This window comes from Hirundo rustica, chromosome 8 (genome assembly GCF_015227805.2).
Source record: "Hirundo rustica isolate bHirRus1 chromosome 8, bHirRus1.pri.v3, whole genome shotgun sequence".
Taxonomy (NCBI): Eukaryota; Metazoa; Chordata; class Aves; order Passeriformes; family Hirundinidae; genus Hirundo; species Hirundo rustica.
The window spans coordinates 3,559,245-3,579,008 of NC_053457.1; the positions used below are offsets into that span (position 1 = coordinate 3,559,245).

General features: G+C 49.6%; 1 long non-coding RNA gene across 1 annotated transcript; it reads left to right on the top strand.

The window, feature by feature from the left end:
* Nucleotides 1-1,176: 1,176 nt before the first annotated feature.
* Nucleotides 1,177-5,090, top strand: LOC120755926 (uncharacterized). The gene is made up of 3 exons (XR_005701938.2): nucleotides 1,177-1,440; nucleotides 1,778-1,859; nucleotides 2,201-5,090. It is a non-coding gene; the product is annotated as an uncharacterized LOC120755926 (long non-coding RNA).
* Nucleotides 5,091-19,764: the final 14,674 nt, after the last annotated feature.

Consider the following 19,764-nt stretch of genomic DNA (forward strand, 5'->3'; position numbering starts at 1 on the left):
AATTCACCTTTACTGAGCAGCAGGAGGGCAGTTTATAGCCCAGATCTGAGTGTTCCTGTGTTTGTCCCTTGGAGAAAGTTCCTAGAAGAATTGCAAAGGGGAAATAATAATGGAATCCCAGAATGGTTTGGGTTGGAAGGGAACTTAGAGACCATCCAATGCCACCTCTGTAATGTCAGGGACACCTTCCACTATCCGAGGCTGCTCCAAGCCCCAAAGTCCAACCTGGCCTTGGACATTGCCAGGGATCCAGGGGCAGCCACAGCTGCTCTGGGCACCCTGTGCCAGGGCCTGCCCACCCTCCCCGGGAACAATTCCTTCCCAATCTCCCATCCAGCCCTGCCCTCTGGCAGTGGGAAGCCATTCCCTGTGTCCTGGCACTCCAGGCCTTTATAAAAATCCCCCTCCGTCTTTCCCATCAGCTCCTTCAGGATGCAGTGAGGTCACCCTGAAGCTTCTCCTCTCCAGGCTGAACAATGCCAGCTCTCCCAGCCTTTCCTCCCAGCAGAGCTGCTCCATCCCTCTGATCATCCTGGTGCCTCCCCTGGACTCTCTCCAGCAGCTCCAGGTCCCTCCTGTGCTGGTTCCCAGGGCTGGGGCAGCTCTGCAGCTGGGCTCTCACCTGAGCACAGGGCAGAGGGGCAGAATCCCCCCTCCCCTGCTGCCCACGCTGGGGCTCAGCCCAGGGCACGGGGGGTTCTGGGTCCCAGCTCTCACCCCCAGGTCCCTCTCCCAGGGCTGCTCCAGCTGCTCATCCCATACATTCATGCTGGGAGTTGTCCTGATCCAGGTGCAGCACCAGCACTTGAAACCTCATGAAATATCCCCTGTTTTAATGCCAAGGTTTCCCCTGGCAGATCAATGTTACTTCCACTGCAGCCCAAAGGAAAGGGCTCCCGCAGAAATCAGTAATTTTACTTCCATTGTGCCATTATTCTGCCCTTTCACCAGCCTCGGGTGCTCTGCAGGCTGTGGTTGGTGCTGCCCCCGTGCTCAGGGGGCTGAGAGGAGCAGAACCTCCCTGCAGCTGCCTCCACCTCCCTGTGAAAACTCCCCTATGAGACCGATTATCAAAATCGAGGTCATGACGCAGGTGTGTTTGAGAAACCCTTTCAAGTGATCAGGGGTGGGGAAAAGCAACAATCAGGGCTTGCTAGATCAGCAAGCTCTGACCTTGCCTGCAAGGTGAGCCGGCCACAGACAGGAATCGGGTCTGTAGCACAACTTTTAGCAGAAAACTGCTCCACTTAGGCATGAAAAATGACTCTGTAAAACTAAACCAATGAGCAATGGAAACTGAACTTCAGCTTTTTGGGTTCCCACACTTCATAAAATATATCGGGGGTGGGGAGGGGCGTAATGGTTTGAGAATGAAGAAATGCATCTGAGAATGAAGAAATGCTTCCCATCAGCCACTGCTTATCATGGAGGATTTTCAGTGTAAGTTATTGAAACACACCCTGAAGCCAGCAAGGGCAGGTGCAGCTTCCCCAGGAGCCTGGGGGCTTGCAGGAGGTCTGCACCCAGCTGCCCCTCTGCCACTGCAGAAGCTGACACCATTTTCTAGCCTGGCACCATCAGCCATGGGAGGTTTTTATATAATTTATAGATGGATTTTACAGATTGGACCGCCGGTTTGCTCTGCGGGCTGTGCCTGTTTCCTTCACCTGGGTTTTCTTCAGCTGCTGCTAAAGAGGACTCTGACTCTAAATCAATGGATTTATGGCCATGGAATCTTCCTGACAGGATTTTTTTATCTTTCTTGTATCCTCTTTAGGTGTGGTATCTGTGCCTTGAGACATCCACATCATCAGGCCAGCAGGCACTGTTGGTGGGACAGTGTCTACACTCATTCTCTAGTAAGTAATTTTTAATTAAAAGCAATTCATTTTGGGTGTTTCCAGAGTAGAAACCAGACCTACCTTGACTTATTACAGGATAATACTCAACAATTCACCAATAAACAGTGCGAAAACAAAAAATAAATAATTTGGGTATTTTAAGAGATGGTGAAGGTTGGCAACCCTCAGATCACAGGATGAAGACAACCTCGGCTTGTGCCATAAATCTCCATCCCTGGGTAGAACTGGGCCTGATTTTGGAAAACAAAAGTGCCCTTCCCCGGCGGCTGATCTGGGTTTATTCTCCTATCAGTCGCTTCTAATTAAAAAAAACCCTGAGCCTTTTTTCTCTCTTACAGGATCCGTGAATGCCTCATATGGTCAAGAAAGCAGAGATTCTTCCTAACCGCGGACACCACGTATAATTTTTGCTCGTTGTGACTGTGACCAGATGCTGGCACTCTGTGTGTGCCTGGAAATCAGGCGCTCTCCTCTTCCCAGCCCTCCGAGAACCTCGGCCCTCTGACTCACAGTGAAGGGGAGGAGGGGGAAAAAGGAACGGAAAGAAAGCAAAGCAACTGCTCACAGGATTTTATTTCTCCTGGATCTGGTGAAAGGGAAAGAGAACTTTGAGGCTGAAGACAATGGAGATCTAATAGTGATGCTGAAATGCTATTTCTCCTTGGATTTTTCTCTTCCTCCTCTTCAGCAAGCCGGAGTCTGTGGTTTTGGTTTAAGCCACTGTTGGGAGGAGCTCCGAAAGCCAAACAACTGAAGGTAGAAATAAAAGCCAGAGGTGAAGGTTTCTTTGGAAACCAAAGAAATCTCTCTAGATTTCAGCTCTCAAAGATTTGCCAGCGCCGAAAGCACAAGAGGCAGGTTGCTCTCTGTGACGCTGTGTCCACAGATAGCCCAAACACACACCTCTCTGGAAGTAAAGAAGATCAGTAAAAGATCATCTCGTTTGAAACCCCCACTGTAAACCCCTTCCAATAAATTGTCCATCCTGGTCTTGGACACTGCCAGGGGTCCAGGGGCAGCCACAGCTTCTCTGGGCACCCTGTGCCAGGGCCTCAGCATCCCCACAGGGAAGGATTTTTTTCCTAATTTCAACTCTAAAGCTCCTCTCTTTCAGTGTGAAGCTGCTCACCCTGGTCCTATTACTACACATTCTTGTAAATAGTCTCTCTCCTGTTGTGTTGTCTCTCCTCCAGACACCCCAAACCGTGAGCTGCTGATCCTTCAGGTGTAAATTGGATTGGCACAAAACCCTGGTGCAGGCAGGCTACTCGTCTGTCAGCTCCAAGAAAATTCCCAAGCACCAAATCTCTGCTGCTAAGGGGTTTAAGGTCAAAGAGTCCAAATCTAGAAAGGAAATGAAATTTGGAGCTCAGATCCTTGACTGAATTGGAGGTGATATCACCATAACTGTGGTTTTCCACGCAGGGGGCTGCGAGGGAAGGGAGCGGTGTGAGGCACGAGGGGTGCGCAGGCAGACCTGGAGCACGGCCAGGGTTTGGAACGAGGCTGGGGGTCCTGCTGGCACCCCCCATCGGCAGCACCACCCCCAGCCAAGCTCCCAGCTCTGTGCCAGCAGGCAGGACAGGCCCCACCACACTCCCCCCATCCCAGACACCTGAACCGTCCTCCCCGTGGCTTCCCGAGGGTCCCAGGGGAGATGCTGTCACGCCAGCCCTTGGATCTCTGGAATCCAGGTGGCACAGGCAGATCCAGGGGAGTGGTGCCAGCTGCAGGCTGTGCACTGGGCTGTCAGCACCACCTCCAGACACGGAGTGCTCCAGGAAAGCTCCTGAGCACCGGCCAAGCAGGATGGAGTCCAAGCTCTCATCCACCGCCCGGAGCCCTTCGACACCGGGAAAGGGAGCTTGCCCTCCCTGAGCCAAAAATGGAAAGGATTAGCACAGTTTTCATCCCCCAGAAGGAAGAGGAGACTGTTTTACCTCTGGAAAATGGGCTGTAGTCACTGACTGCTTCCTAGGGGATCACAGGGCATGCCTTGCCCAGAAGTGCGAGTGGTTTTTGGTAGGGATCCCCAGCCCAGCACTTCACGAATAATTTCCCAAGTGCAGGGAGCCAGCGCAGCAATGCTACCCCCAGCGCTTTCAGGAGGTAACATTTTGTCAGGAAGCACGGTGCTGGGGAAGCTGATAACTTGTCCTGGGCTCTCCACAGCTCCCAGAAGAGGGGCTGCTCACAGCCCAGGCCCTGGAGGAGCGGCTGGCGGCACAGCAGCAGCCCCTCCCAAGGGCATCTCCAGAGCTCATTTCCTTGCTCCTTCCTCAGCCATGCCTTTGTGCCACTCTGGGATCACAGGTGCCCAGAGGGTGAGCTTGGGAGTCTGGCCAAAGTTCAAAGTGACAAAATGACCTCTGCAAGCAGAAGGGAGGTTTCAGCTCCAGCAGCACACCCAGGAATGGGGCAGGCAGAGAATATTTTCCCCTTTCCGTAGCTTGCTCTCTGCCCACAGCTTTTATCAGTGGTTTTGGGGTTTTTTTAGATATCAGCTGTTTCAAAACCCGACCCTGAAGAATTTCCCCCCAGTTTAAAAGCTACCCCAGATTGCAGAAATCTGAAGTTTGGCAGGGAAGCTGAGAGAAGTTCCTTGGAACAGCTTCCTTTGAAAGATTTGGGAGTTCAAAGTTCCACATCAAGGTTTCACAGTACATTTTGCACCTTTTCTGTTTTAAGAGGCCCATAAACGACCTGCCCAGGAGGATTTCTCTGCACAATATCTGCACTGGGTGACCTGAGGTTTGTGCCTGTTTCTCACCCTTTGGGCAGAGAGAGCCAGGTTTGCCAGATTTCCCTGGAAAGCGCTGTGACCATACACAAGAACCTGCACCAAGGAGGTTTCCAGTGACATTTTAAATCTCACGTTCACAGCAACACCAACAAGAGCAGGTACAAGCTCCTGAATTTCCATGAATGGGAAAATCCTCAAAAAAGAAGCTCTAACCAACAGTCTTCAGAGATCACAACAGCTCAGCTGCAAAGAAGAGAAGGTCTGGGGTCTCTTCTGCCTTGGGCTGGGGTTGGTTTAATGCTGGGTTTTAGACTTGCCTGTAGACCTTGCGTAATCAAAAATAGAACTGTAAATTCATCATCTGCTTTGTTCTGTGCAAGTAATTCTCTATTCACAGCTCACCCTCATCCTGCAGAGCAACTCACATGCTCTGGTTTGTTACGCCAGCATAGTCTAATTCCAGAGATCACAAAAATAATATTCCAAGTCTAATCCCAAAGAAAGGATTACCAGGGATCAATTCCATTATTTCACAATAAATCCCTTTTATGTCTTTTTTTTCCCCATCAGTGATCAAAGCAAGTGGATTTCAGCTTTAAAATGCTGCTGCTGTAGAGCAGAAGAGATCCTTGCTCAAGGCTTAACATTTACTTGCTTTTCTTTTCCTCCTTTTTTTTTTTTTTTTTTTTTTTTTTTTTTGCACAGTATCAAAGGAGATTTATTTTTTCCCCCTTGCCAAAAATAAAGTCTGGTCTAGATTCTCAGCTGCAGCTGAGAGCACTGGGAAAAAAAGTAGCTACAGCCCATTTTTGCAGCTTCCTCATCTTGTAGGACAGTTTCTAATCTCAAATTGTCAGCAGCCCATCAGGGCTGTTTCTCCCTTCGAGAATCTGAGCTGAGGAGAGAAGCTCTGGCTGTAGTGAGGGGAGATTTAGAGACCACCAAAGGGGCTTTTTTTTCCCCTCTGAACACAAGGCCAGGCTTATCTCACCAGCTGCAGTGTTTTTGTTATGGTTGTTGCCCCAGTTTTCTGTGAAACTCCGAGATGACACAGGACCCTTCAGCATCACACTGCCCAGGGGTGGGACACTGCAACTCTGATCCTGCAGCTCACCCACCTGTTTTCCATAAAACACGGCCACAGCACTTCTGCTGGCCTGGCTGCTGTGGGCAGGGACAGCCACCTGCTCCCCCTGCATCACATCCCGTGGAAGACAAAAGCCATCCTGAACCCGTGTCAGCCTCCACCACGTGCCACGCAGAGATAGCACAGGGTGGGCAAAGCAGGCTGTGCCTCCTCGTGGCTGGGAAGTCATGGCTCCTCCATGAGCTGGACCATATTTTCAGTGCTAATCCCAGTCTGTTGGAATTGGCTCTGCTGAAGCCAACGGAATGATCCAGGTCAGATCATTTATGATGAAAAATTCAAAGATGGTTGTGCCATTTGCACGGTAAAAAGGACTGGGCTGTGTATATGGCTGGAGAAACAAACAGCACAAATGCCCCCACGCTGGGATGACCCTTAGTCTTACAGCACTTTCTACATGGCCACAGCGAGAGGGAGGAAAAGTGACATCACTTGTCCTTTTCAAAAATTACCAGCCTTCAAATGTCCCTCTCCACCACCCTCCAAAAGACCAGGAATCATCTCCTCTTGGAGGTTGCTTGGAACTCTGAGAGCCTTTGAGGAGGGGGAGTTGGTCAGGCTTGTGGCATGAAAAATTTCACCAAAAATTATAGAATCATTAAGGCTGGAAAAGAGCTTTAAAATTTCCAGGCCAACCATCAACCCAGAACCACCAGCATTATGAAACAAACAGATTTTCCAAACATTTCCTATTAAAAAAATCTGCCTTGTCTCCTTAGGGATGCATCAAGTCCAGGGCTGGGACTTGAACACTTGAGGACACAACCTAAGAAGAATGCTGCCTGTGCTGGAGATTCATCCCCTTTCCCAGGAATGTGGGCAAATTTCTGCTGGTCTCTGGGGGGCAGAAATGAAGCAGCACTGCAGCAAAGCCTGCTGCTGAATGCATCAGTCCTGCTAAGCCCAGCAGAATGGAGAACTTCCCACTCCACACTTTGCAATCACAGGAGCCAGGCCTCTCAAGACAAAAAATACGGGAAGAAATTAAAAAATAAAGTTTGGAGACCACTGACCCAGAGGAATTGCCAGTTCCATCTGGAGTTTCAGCCCAAACAGCTCAGAGAAATCAGCTGCCACACAGAGCAGAGCCCCCCAGCACGCCTGCAAAGCTGAGGGGAGGTTTTGGTGCCAGTCACAGGCTGCTTCCAGGGAGAAATAGCGTGTCCCAGGATTCCCTTTCAGCCTCTAATGGAATAACCACCAGCACTGCTACATGCAGCAAAAGCCCCTGAGAAGTTGCCATCAACTTGTCACAAAAAATAACGATAAAAAACGCCCTCAGTGGATTGACCAGTGTTCAAAAATACATCCAAAGGATGCTCTTGCACGTCAGCCTGCTCTGGCACGCTCCTTCTGCACAGGCTTCCAGATGGTCCGTCATTTTAGCCCTTCCTTTATTTTAAGCGGACAGCCTGAGGCACAGCAGGACTGTATCACTGCTTTATTTGAGAGCAGGGAAAATGAAAGTTCTCCCAGCAAAAAGAAATTATTTTTCTAAAAATAATTACAAGACAAACAATTCTCAGATTTCCTTTTAATTCTTATTATTCTTCCCCACATAAGGCCACAGTTTTCAGAGAGCCCAGCTCAGCAGAGATTTAAAGGAGCCTCTTGGTGGTTGATAGTCCCTCTATTGCAGCCGCTGATTCACAGATTAATTTATTTTTCGAGTCTAAGTCGTGCACTCCATGCTGGACAACTTCAAGTGCAACAAAAGAAAGCCTATACACTATAGATCTGTTTATTAGAGAGTTTTCAAGGTTTTCCAAAAGGAACATGTTAAAATGATTTCACACTCTCTTCCAGTAAAAAAAGAAGAAATTAATTTCTCAGGGTCTGCTGTGAAACCAGTTGAGTTCACGAGGCAAACCTTAAATCTCGATAATTATGTACTGTTTAGGTGTGATACTAGAACAGGTTGGGGGAAAACCCATTCTTGCATTTCCAGGAGCTTCAAGGCTGAATTGAATTCGTGAGAATTCGTGAATTGAACGAGCAGCTTTTCCTGCCACCATGTCCTGAAAAAAGGAGGGAAAATCATCAAGAACAGCAAGCACATGCAGTAGGAATTCAACGGCTTTTTTATCATTCCCCTCTTTCCTCTTTCAAAAGCCTGCTTGATGGGAAACCAGCAGAGGTGAGGGAAGGATCCCCCGATGATGCCACTGGGTCCTGGCTGTCACTGTGGTGTGGCTCTCTCACATGCTATGGTGCCCTCCAAAAAAGGAGCGCCTTCAGCACACACCCAACAAGTTCTACGCTCCCCAAATTAAAGAACCTGCTGGTTTAGGAACCCGAATTGAGGCCTGTTTGCATCTGACCCTCCCCGTGCCTCCTGGCCCTCCGCTGGGAGCTCATCCTTGGGAGACACCAAGGGGAGCGATCCGAGTCAATCAGGAACACAAAGACAGTCAGCCTCCAGAAAAACCCCTGGATGGGAGTCAAACAATACAAGTTTTGAGAATTATTTTAGACTAAATTCTTCCTCAGGACATGATCTCCAAGGGTGAAAGCCTGGCCCCATTGAGGCCAAGAGCAAAACTCCTGCAGACCTCAGCAGGACCTGGCTCCCACCCAAAGCAAACTTTTCAAGTCTCAGTCAAGCTCTTCAGCTGCAGATGTTCATTTCTATTATTTCTGCAGCCTTTTTGTCTCACCAAAAGGATCCTTCCGCAGTGGCCATCCAAAAGCCGTTGACAAGACAGAAGAAATTTAATTTGCAGCTGAAAAAGGGCTCTATAAATTTCTTTTTTTGTTGTTTATTTTAGTTTTCCCCATTAAAATCAGTGTGCCTGTGACATGGTCTCCAGGCGTGGTGGTGTCAGTCTGGCTGGTGGAGGAGTCTGACAGCCCTCAAACCCTTTGGGGACTGGGATTATGCCCTGTTCTATTCCTGCACAGCCCCTCGCCCTACAGGACCCTGCGTCTGCCGCGGGAGCCTTCCAGGGACCATGGCAAAAGCAATTATAGACACAAGCATTTTGATTTCAGCCTTGTTGCCTCTCCCTGTGCCAGCATTGTTTGTCATTCCCAGCAGACCCACGGAATTTTCTCCTCCCAGGGAAGAGCACTGTGACAATGATGTTGGAAGTGCTTTGACGTTTGGGGCCACGGTAACGAGTAAAACATGAAACCTCTGCTTTACGACAAATTCTGTGACTTCTGATGATTTGTTTTAAAACTCCTGGAAACCAGAAGCTGCACCAGTCTCCATTCTTGCTGTCAGAAGGGAACATCCACGTGGCCACAGGGGGTGGCTCAAAAACATGGCTCTGAGCGTGCCAAAAAGCTGGAAAACAAAGAGCAGCCCATGCTGGGCTAGTTTTGTTCTCAGAGATCACCCTGGTCACCCTGTAGCTGGCAGAGAAGAAGACCAATCTCACACCAGCTCTGTGGCCCATGGCCTCAAGAGCAGAGGTGACCACGGCCTCTGCCCTTGGACAGACACCTCCCTCACCCAAGAAATCAACGCAAATCACCACAACCAACCCCTATTCTCTCCGCTCCCGGCGTTAAAATGCCAAGAGGTTTTGTCACAAGAGGAATTCCCCACCCCAAATGCCACAGGTTCAGACCCCGACTCTTTACCAGGACCCCAAAATTTTCCCCATATTCTGGCACTTATGGAATCGTTCTCAGCAACCAGAAACACCACAGGCTTTGGGAGGAAAGAAAATAAACCAGGCCTTGCTTCCACCTTCATCTCCTCTCCACAGGCTCTGACATTTTTTGTGCAACAGGAGTGGGACTGCGCCCTTCTTGTTCCTATAGATGCCAAGTTGGTGACTTGCCACGTTATTGGAGCCCACAGACCTCGGGCTTCATCCAAGGAAGGAAGTCAGGCTCCGGCAGAGGCAACTGCATTGAACTTGCTCAAACACGCAGATTTCCAGAGCTCTCTGCTCCCACAGCGCAAAGGACATTGCAACACCGTCCCGAGAGCCTGACATGCCAAAGTGGGAGCTGATGTCCAGGTTAGATCCAAGCCACCACCAGAAGATGGAAATCTCAGACACTGAGAAATGCAGGGCAGCAAGAACCTGTAGAATTTCCTAAGACTTTCCCACAAGACACAGGGGAATCTTGAGCTTTCGTGTTGTTTTCTTTACTCACATTTTTCAGGAAAGGCTGGGAGAGCTGGGATTGTTCAGCCTGGAAAGGAGAAGCTTTGGGGTGACCTAAATGTGGCCCCCCAGTGACTGAAGGATCTACAGGAAACATGGAGAGAGACTTTTTACAAGGGCCAGGACAAGGGGGAATGTCTTCCCACTGCCAGAGGGCAGGGTTAGATGGTGGGCAGGCCCTGGCACAGGGTGCCCAGAGCAGCTGTGGCTGCCCCTGGATCCCTGGCAGTGTCCGAGGCCAGGCTGGACACTGGGGCTTGGAGCAGCCTGGGACATTGGAAAGTGTCCCTTTGATTCTAAAAACTACAGAGACCACATCCAACTGTTCAAAAACCCCTCTGGTCCTCCAAGAGAGATGTGAACAGGAGGCAACAGGACAAGCTTGAAGACAGAGCTCTCACAGACATCAATAAGTTCCTGTAAGATGGCCTGGATGCACAAGTTCAATTCTTGTTCAGGACGGATTTTCACAGAAATTTGGCACATTAAATAAAATCTTTGGTTGCATTCAAACACATATCAGGCAATGTTCTGTTTGCTGGATGTGTTGGTCATCTTGGCTTTCCCAGCTTTAGAATCACAGAATATCCTGAGTTGGAAGGGATCATTGATCCAACTCCTTTTCCTGCTCAGACACCCCAACAATCCCACCCTGTGCACCCCTGGCAGCGCTGTCCCTGTGCTCCTGGAGCTCTGGCAGCCTTGGGGCTGTGGCCATTCCCTGGGGAGCCTGGGCAGTGCCTGAACCCTCTGAGGGAAGAACCTTTCCCTGAGGTCCAACCTAAACCCTCCTGGCACAGCTCCAGCCGCTCCCTGGGTCCTGTTCCTGGTTGCTGGGAACTGAAGAACTTCTGGAAATAATCTACTGCAAGCTGCTTTGCCTGAGAGAGAGTTTCACAGGCAAGTGACTTCTCCAGCACCCTCGAAGAACCAGCCCAGAGAGTCATGCAGGATTTCTCCTTCCTCCTTCTCTCCTCACCTCAGATCAACCCTGTGCAAGGAGTCTTTAGCTCTGCAGTCATCTCTGAGTCACTCGTGGCACCTACACACATGCAGCCACCTGAAGCAAGTTCCAGCAGAGCCAGGCTTTGTGCTGCAGTGAGGACACCACGTTCCCTGGGCTGTGCCTCTCCCTCCCTTGGCAGCTGCTGCCAAGGCTTTTCCTTACGCTATGGACACCAGAGAGCACTGAGGAAAGAACCGACCCCAAACTTCCATCGAACAAAAAGGAAAGGAGGGAGAGGGGGAGCTAAAAGATAACAAGCGTGCCAAATGAATATAAATAATGGAATCACCGAGGCTGGAAAAGCCCTCCCAGCCCACGGAGTCCCAGCTGTGCCCGATGCCCACCTTGTCCCCAGCCCAGAGCACTCAGTGCCACCTCCAGCCCTTCCTCGGACACCTCCAGCCATGGGCACTGCAAACCTCCCTGGGCAGCCCCTGCCAAGGCCTGAGCACCCTTTCCATGGAGAAATTCCTGCCCATGTCCAACCTGAGCCTCCCCTGGCCCAGCCTGAGGCCGTTTCCCCTTGTCCTGTCCCTGTTCCCTGGCAGCAGAGCCCGACCCCCCCTGGCTGTCCCCTCCTGTCAGGGAGTTGTGCAGAGCCACAAGGTTCCCCCTGAGCCTCCTTTTCTCCAGGCTGAGCCCCTTTCCCAGCTCCCTCAGATGCTCCTCATCACACCTGTGCTTCAGACCCTCCAGCTTCAGCAGGGTTGGATGGGATATTGGGCAGGAATTGTTCCCTGGGAGGGTGGGCAGACCCTGGCACAGGGTGCCCAGAGCAGCTGTGGCTGCCCCTGGATCCCTGGCAGTGTCCAAGGCCAGGTTGGACTTTGGGGCTTGGAGCAGCCTGGGATGGTGGGAAGTGTCGCGCCCATGGCAGGGTGGCGCTGGATGATCTTTAAGTTCCCTTCCAACCCAAACCATCCTGGGATTCCATGGTTCCCTGTTAGCTCAGCTCAGAAGCAGGGAATGTGTGTGCTTTAGCAACCCTCAGATCCCCTGACAGACGCTTGCTCAGGACCGCAAAATGATCTTGAGAAATTACAACAAGGGGGATGTGCAAGATAATATCAGCCAGAGTTGGGATTTCTCTGGAGGGAGCAGCCATTTTCTCTCCACACAACAAAAAGGGAAAGAAAAGATGTAGAAATACAAGAACTGCGGGAACACAAGGGTTATTTATGAAACACTCCTGATGAGGAGGATAAGAGCATTTCATAAATCTCCAGAGAAGGCAGCAGACCAGCCCATCTGCAAAACAAGTGCCCAGGAGACCTGTGAGGGTTGAGAATGGCCCCAGGCTAACAAACTCCCACACCAAAACAACCCACTGAATTATAGTAAGAAGTCCCACTCTGCTGGAAATAATCTATGCTTTTCCTTAACAATTTTATGATTTCAGATATTTTTGAGGATTTTTTCACAACAAAATTTTCCCTGGAAAAATTTGTATTAAAACTGACCCTTTTCACAGAAGCTTGTAGGAACGAGCAGCAGCTTGATGCTTAGAAGCCTTCTGGGATGACATTTAAACTCCCCGTATTATTCAGCCCCTGGATCTGGACCCAAATTTTCCACCTTCAGATTAGTACTTGATTTGGGATATTTTCTCTCTGGGATCTCTTCTCTTCCCAGACTGAGATCCCGCCTCTTGAAGCCTGTAGTTGCATTTAAATTACTGGGCTTGGCAAGGTAAAATGACCCGGTGGTAGAGACATTTCCCTTTGCAGGATTTTCACATTGTGAGGCCTCCGATCACCAAAGAGAAAGTTCCCCAAACATTTTGGCTGGTGATCCTACCTCCAGTTTCACTTCCAAGCCTGTGACCCCTCTCCACAATCCCTTAGGCTGTGCTATCATGTGCAGAGCACCATCAATCCCACCAAGCTCTGAGTCTTCTCTTTGGGAAACAACTTGCACTGAATTGTTTGGTCACTGGTCACCTGGACAGCTTGGAGCATGCTTTTCCCTGACCTACTAGCAGTCAGTAATTCCTTTTCACCCAGCCCAGGTTATGAATTGTGTTTCTGATCCCAGCCCTGAACCTTTGTGGTTTTTCTCGTTGTGGCATTTGCCCATCGTGCGTCAAAGGCAGCAGCGCTTCGCCCTGAGCATCTGAGCAAAGGTTTGATGAGCTCTTATTTCCACATTTTTTTTGGCCGGGGTACAAATTCTGGTTTGTGGTTTCAGATTAGGTCTCCAGCATGTGACGTGAGCAGGCAACACCCACACTGCTCTCCAAGCAAAGTACTGATGCTGAACCATGGAAATCCCAGGATGGTTTGGGTTGGGAGGGAACTTAGAGACCATCCAGCCCCACCCCTGCCACAGGTGGGAACACCTTCCACTATCCAGGCTGCTCCAAGTTCTGTCCAGCCTGGACTCTTCCAGGGATCCAGGGGCAGCCACAGAGCAGCCACAGCTGCTCTGGGCACCCTGTGCCAGGGCCTCACCACACACCACATCTGCGATAAATTACTGCAAATTCAGTATAACTGTTAAACACAGAAGGCACTGAAGTCCATGTAACTCTCTCATCAGTGCACGCACTTCAACACCCTGCTAGATCACAACCTTAACCTGTATCTTTGTGGCCATCTATTCTTTCGAGATTGCAATCATCAAAAAGAAAGAATTGCGTGCTCTAGCTAATGCGTGTTTAATCCGGAAATCAGTTTGCTCTTACAGCGTGCAAGAACTGTAACTGTCCCAAAAATGAGCTAGGTCCATGGGGGAGCATCTGCTCTGCTCTCTGGATTAGGGAGGATTCAGTAGAAGACCACACTGTCAGCCTTGGAGCAGCTGGTGACAGCATCAAGCAGCCCTCTCCCTCTCTCCATGCGCTGCCCAAAACAAGGCAAAATCCTCTCTCCATTAGAAGATTCCCCCCACGCTCAGCCTGCAGCTGAAGTTGTCCTGCCTGGTGGCTCTCTGCAGCTCCCACAGTGTGCTCATCCTGGCCTGGACAACAGGCATTCCTTCTTCCCCTAAATCCACAGGCAAACGACACTTTCCCCTACAACTCCTTAATCCAACCTGGCCAAGCAGCAGCAAATTTCAGGCTGGGAGCCTCAAGGTGGACTTGGGCAACCTCCCCATCATCACAGTTGGCTCCAGAGACTGTGATGCAGAGAACCAGAGCAGCTGTGGTGTTTTCTACCCAAGCAGTGACGGGGGACAAAGATCCCCTTGGTCTCTGTATGACCTGTGCCAGGACCCTGGGGACTGTGCCCACCTTTTCTCTCTGGACAGCTCGAGGTCTCCAGGTCTGTGTCTGTTCTCCGTGTTCACCAAGAGGTGCGAGTCAAGACCCCTGACCCTGAAGGACTCATATTAAAAATATCTCCAAATCAGGGTCTCCCCAATTAGGGAGCTTTGTCTCAGCACGCTCAGATGAGACTTCCCACATCCTGATGTCTGCACAGGCAAAGCTGAGGGGTTTCTTTCACAGGATGCCAAGCACAGCCTGGACTTGCACCCTCCAAACCCTCGCACTGCAATGATGGGCAGGATTATTCCCTGAGAATGATTAAAAACATGGAGCTAATCTTTGGGGTTTTTTTCCCAGTAAGTGATCCTGAAAGGAGCACTTGCCTACCACAGGTACTTCCCCCGTGGGGTTTAGACAAACGAAACAAGTGAGCTCAAGAAACAAACCTGCATCAGAAACAAACCCTGTCACTGCTTCATCTTTTTGATCAAGAGGCTTTGTTTGCCTTGCCCCCTGTGCCCCCCTCCCCCCCCCCCCCCCCCAATAAAAAAAAAAACACAGGAAAATTCCTATGTCACACAGAGCTGTTTTTCAGAGCCTGTTGGAGGAAGAGAGTGGGTCTGTTTTACTCAGCCTAGGAATTAACAGCACGCTGTTACTACAGGTTTGCACACAGGGCTGAGGCTGCAAAACACACCTTTTTAGAAAAAAAAAAATAACTAGAAGTTTAAGCTGCCACTGAACATTGAAGTTGCAAAAGTTTCAGTTATGCAAGCACACATTTCCTGGGTGTGAACATCTGACAGGCAGTAAATGAGGTGGAGAAGGAAGTTAATAAAAGAGCACAACCAGCGCAGTTGGAAAGTAAGTGGATTTGAAACTTTCTAAATAAAATCAGTCATTCAGAGCTCCGTGCTTGCAGTCAGCCCACGAGGCATCTCGACTCCACAGCTGTGCACAAATGCTTGCAAGCACCTCTGCAAGGCATGGCAAAGGGGAAAAAAAGGCATTTACAGGTTCCTTGGATTTTGTGGAGGAGAAATGGGTGTTGCAGGGAGGATTTCCTTATGTCCCTTTCAAGACACTGTGCCTGTTACCTGAAAATTTAAACCCCCAAACATTTACACTTCCCTTGAAAGAAAACCCTGGGCTGCTTTCCCTACTCCTCATTCTCCATGGGGCTCCACACTGGCCCCAAACTCGCTCCAGTTTGCAGGTGCCTCTCTGGTACTGGGGGCACTAAAATGTTCCCAGTGTCCAGAGGTGGATCCCTGTGACGAGCAGAGAGAGTTATTTGAGTAACCTGGTCTAGGGAGTGACATCCCTGCCCGTGCCAGAGAGATGGAACAAAATGGTCTTTAAGGTCCTTTCCCACCAAAACCAGTCTGTGATTCCATGGCTCTGTGATTCTGCCTTCCCCACACCCTGGGACCCCAGACCCCAATACTTCCCAGGTGGGACCCATGTCTGAAGTTTGTCATATGAGCGTATTCCACCTTTGCCACCTTTCCCCTGTGTCTATGTCACCACTGCCTGTCTGCAACAGATGGCATCGGCTTTCCCTCTAAAGACAAACTCCTTTTGGGAGCATCTCCGTGGAATTTAGACCTGCTAGCTTCCTGGAGAGCAAGTCCAGTCTGCACCCTCAGTGCCAAAACCAAACCTGTCCCTTTAGATTCTAACAAGCAGGAAAATAATTCTGCACCCAGCCCATGATTTACTATAAATTTCCTGAATATTTTGTGATTTTTCTGTGTGCCTGTAGCTCTTCATGATTTTTCATGCCCTATCACCTCTATGTTTGAAAGGTAAACCCTTGCTCTGTCCCAAATTCCCTCTGAGACAAAATATTTCAGTGTGTTGATTCAGGTATCAAACCACTCCGAAGCTCTGAGTGCCTCAATTTGGTCCCCGTTATCAAATTCTGTAAAAAAACCCTCACAGATCTCCATGGCCAAAATTGCTCAAGAAAAAGTGACAACAAACCAAGTAACAGGAACTCCCCATCCAAAAATAACCACATGTCCATCATTAGTGGTTTGGTTGCTCGTAGGGGATCACAGTTCAACAAGGTCACCTCTGTCACTCCCTGAGCCAGATTTGATTTCTCAAAGGGAGAACAGATTTAAGCAGGATTTTTAGGCTTCTTATGGAATATAAACCACAAACTGAAATGTTGATGGCGGTGCCTCTTGGCTTGTTATTACCTGGGAGCACTAAACACTAACTGGAAAAGAGGGATTTTCCCTGTAGGGGTGGGCATCCCTTGGATGGGCTTCCAAGCAGAGGGGGATCTCCATCCTCAGGGATGCCAGGACTCACCTGGATGTGACCCCCAGCTGTCGCTTTTATCTTCTTTTTCTGCCAGAGTCGGGATTAAATGCGCCAGACAGTATTTCTTGTTTGGACTCAGATGTTTATTAATTCTTATCTATATTACAGTCTCACAAACCGTGAGTGCTACAGCTCTTCTAGCTAATGAAGTAGAAGTGGCCCCTCTCTCTCTCTCTATGAGGCCTTTTAAGGATAAATTGTCCAATTGAGAAATGACACCTAAATTATTTTTACTTTTAACCCAATAACCAGCCACCTGTGGCCCACAATGAGGACTTTTCTCTCCAATTACTAAACACCATTCAGACCCATGAAGAAGAAGATGAAAAAGAAGAACTCAGCCGATGCTCTAAATCCTCCATCTTGCTTTATATATATTACTGTAGTCTAAACCCTTAAACTCTGAATTTTCCACCCTGTGATATCACACACTTCTATCCAAACTCCACACCCATAATCCCAGTGCTCTCACTCAATTTTGGAAGCCTTCTCCACGGCCTCAGGTCAAATGCAGTGTTCTCTTGGGGGTCAGTGCCTGTCAGCACAGAAAGTCTGAAATTCTCAGCGACCAGGGTTCCAAAACCCAGAAACTTGCTGGAGATGCAATGTCAGTGTTAGGGACCTCCAAGGGCACCTCCCTCCCCAGTATTTCCTATCATCAAACTTTCCCAGGCTGATGCCATGGCAGATCCTGCTTTTTTTTTCCCTCAGAACACTCCACATGGTCTCAGCCTACCCAAAACTGCCTGTTCTGTGTCCATTTAAGGCTGATGTGAGGGTGGGACGTGGCCTGAACCAACCCCACATGGAAGTTCAGCTGAGGGCACCCATCCCACGGCAGGGACTTCTCCCTTCTCCCTCCCAGGGCTGATCCACAGCCCCAGGGGCACTGAGCCGGGCAGGAGGTGGCAGGAGGTGGCTGATTTGCCACGTGAGAGGTTTCTCCAGGGGTTTCCAGCCCAGGAGGTGCCTGTGGCAGCAGAAGCTGTGGCCTGTGCCTTCCTCCCAGCCCTGCTGCAGCCATGGCCTTCAGCAGATGTTGGATTCTGGCGTGCCTCGTTTTCCTTTTCTCCCTTTTTTTTTTTTTTTTTGTTTTAAATTTCTTTTCCTTTATATTTCAGGACTAGCATCTGCTTGGCTTTCTCCCAAGGCTGTTATTCAGCTCCACAGCAGTGGCAGCTGACAAACCCGGCGGCGTCATCAGCACCTTCCCCAATCCTGAGTTACTCACTCACCTTTTCCGAGCGCTATCTTAATTTTACTCACAGGCAACTTCTTATTTACATGACCACTTCCATCAAGATTTTTTAAATTTATTTTTATTTTTTTTTCCCCTCTCTTGATTTCCAGAGGACCTTTTGCCAAAGTGAGGTGAAATAGAAGCAACAACCACCACCACAAGTTGTGCCAGGGCCCGCGAGGCCGAGCTGGACACAAACCCAGCGCTGTGACCAAACAGCCATGGGACTGGGACCAGCACTGGGAAAAGCACAAAGAAGGTCCATGAAAACATGACAACCATGATGGCAAAGCTTCCCCTGCCCCTAGAGCAGCTGATACCGCCAAAATTTTTAATACTTTTTTGTTGTTGTTGTTGTTTGTGGGTTTTTTAATTAAAAAAACAGCACATGGCCAAGACAACCCAGAGCAGATCCTGGCTGTGGAATCACATCCTGGGACTATTTCCAGTTCGAGGGATGACCAGACCCAGCAGCCAGTTTCCAGGCTGTTAGTGTGTGCCTCGCACACCTTTAGCTGTGTCACATTCAGTCCGTCTTGAAGGACGGATATAAGACCTTGAGAGGAGCCAAACATCTCATCTGCATGAGATTCAGTGTTTGAAACCTGCCAGTCCTGGGCAGAAAGGGCTGAACTAGGTGTTTTCCCAAGATTTCCCACCATGTGGGATAATATTTCCCCTGGTTGCTGCCAGCTCTTAGATCAGCCTGCATCTTGAGTTGTCTTCCTGCAGCCTCTCTGGGAGCTTCTACCATCCCTCTCCAGAAGCTCCTCACCTTCTTCAAAGCTGCCAGGAGCTCCTTATCCAGAAGCCAGAGGTGTTATTTTCGCTGTTTTCCATTCAAATAGTGACATGGGAGGGCATTTCAGTGCCCAGGCCTCTCCCCCACAGCGTCCGAAAGGAGATGTTTTTCTGACTTCAAAAACCTCCATCACCTTCCTGGTGGACTTTAAAACCCATCCAGTCCCATTCCCTGCCATGGCCAGGGACACCTTCCACTGTCCCAGGTCACTCCAAGCCCTGTCCAACCTGTCCTTGGACATTTCCAGGGATCCAGGGGCAGCCACAGCTGCTCTGGGCACCCTGTGCCAGGGCCTCACACTCTCCCAGGGAAGGATTTCTTCCCAATATCCCAATGCAGTTTCTCTCTTAAGGTCTGATCCCACTGACATCCAGTGCTCCTTGTTTCTATTTCCATCTCCTGCAGGCAGTTTCAAGGCTTGCTGTGGTTTCCTCTTTGAAGGGAAGTCAAACCCTCTTGTCTTCCCCTCCACAGCAGCCCAGCTTTTTCTGCCAGCACAGCCTTCCTGACCAGGCCTTGGACCATCCACTGAAATGTCCTTGAGCAATTCCCCATGAACTGGGACCAAAGACCAGCTAATTCCTACAGCGATGCCCAGATTCCTTTGGTGCCGAGCCCTTGTTTAATGGATTTCATTCGCACCGGGAGACTTTCCGAGGTGGAATTACTGTCTATAACATTTAGCAATTCCAAGAATATTTTATAATTCTGACAGCCTGCATCACCCTGGAGCCTGCCATGGTAAACACGCTCTCCCCTCTCCCTCTCCTGCAGATGGCAATTTATGCAGTCGAGGAGGTTTCATGTTTGTTCTCGAGCGTGAGCCAACTCCATTATTCCCTTTTTTTTTTATTTTCCTGGAAGGACATTGACCTGCAGGCATTGGAGAGGATTTTCTCCCTTCCCTCTCCACATTTTCAGTGGTTTGGTGACAGGCACTGTTTGCAAGAAGCAGAACCCTGGAGGCCAAGTGTCTTTCTAGGCAGGGCCTTGAATTTGGCAGTTAGACATCCCAGGAAAGCCATCTCACCTGATCCCAATAATGCCACGGAAAGCACAGGCTTGCAGCACTGGCACCACGTAGCTTCACAGCTGGCATGGCATTGGGTAAAGTTGGACTAGAGACCCCCCGCAGGCTCTTCTGACATAAATTATTCTCTGATTCTAAGCCACATCCTCTCCTGCACTGGACACTTCACCAGATTACTCCTTCTTGCTTTCTTCCCTCACGGGGGATGAGCCAGAACTCCAATGGTTTAAAAACCATCTGAACACAACTGGTTTTCTAGAGATTTAAG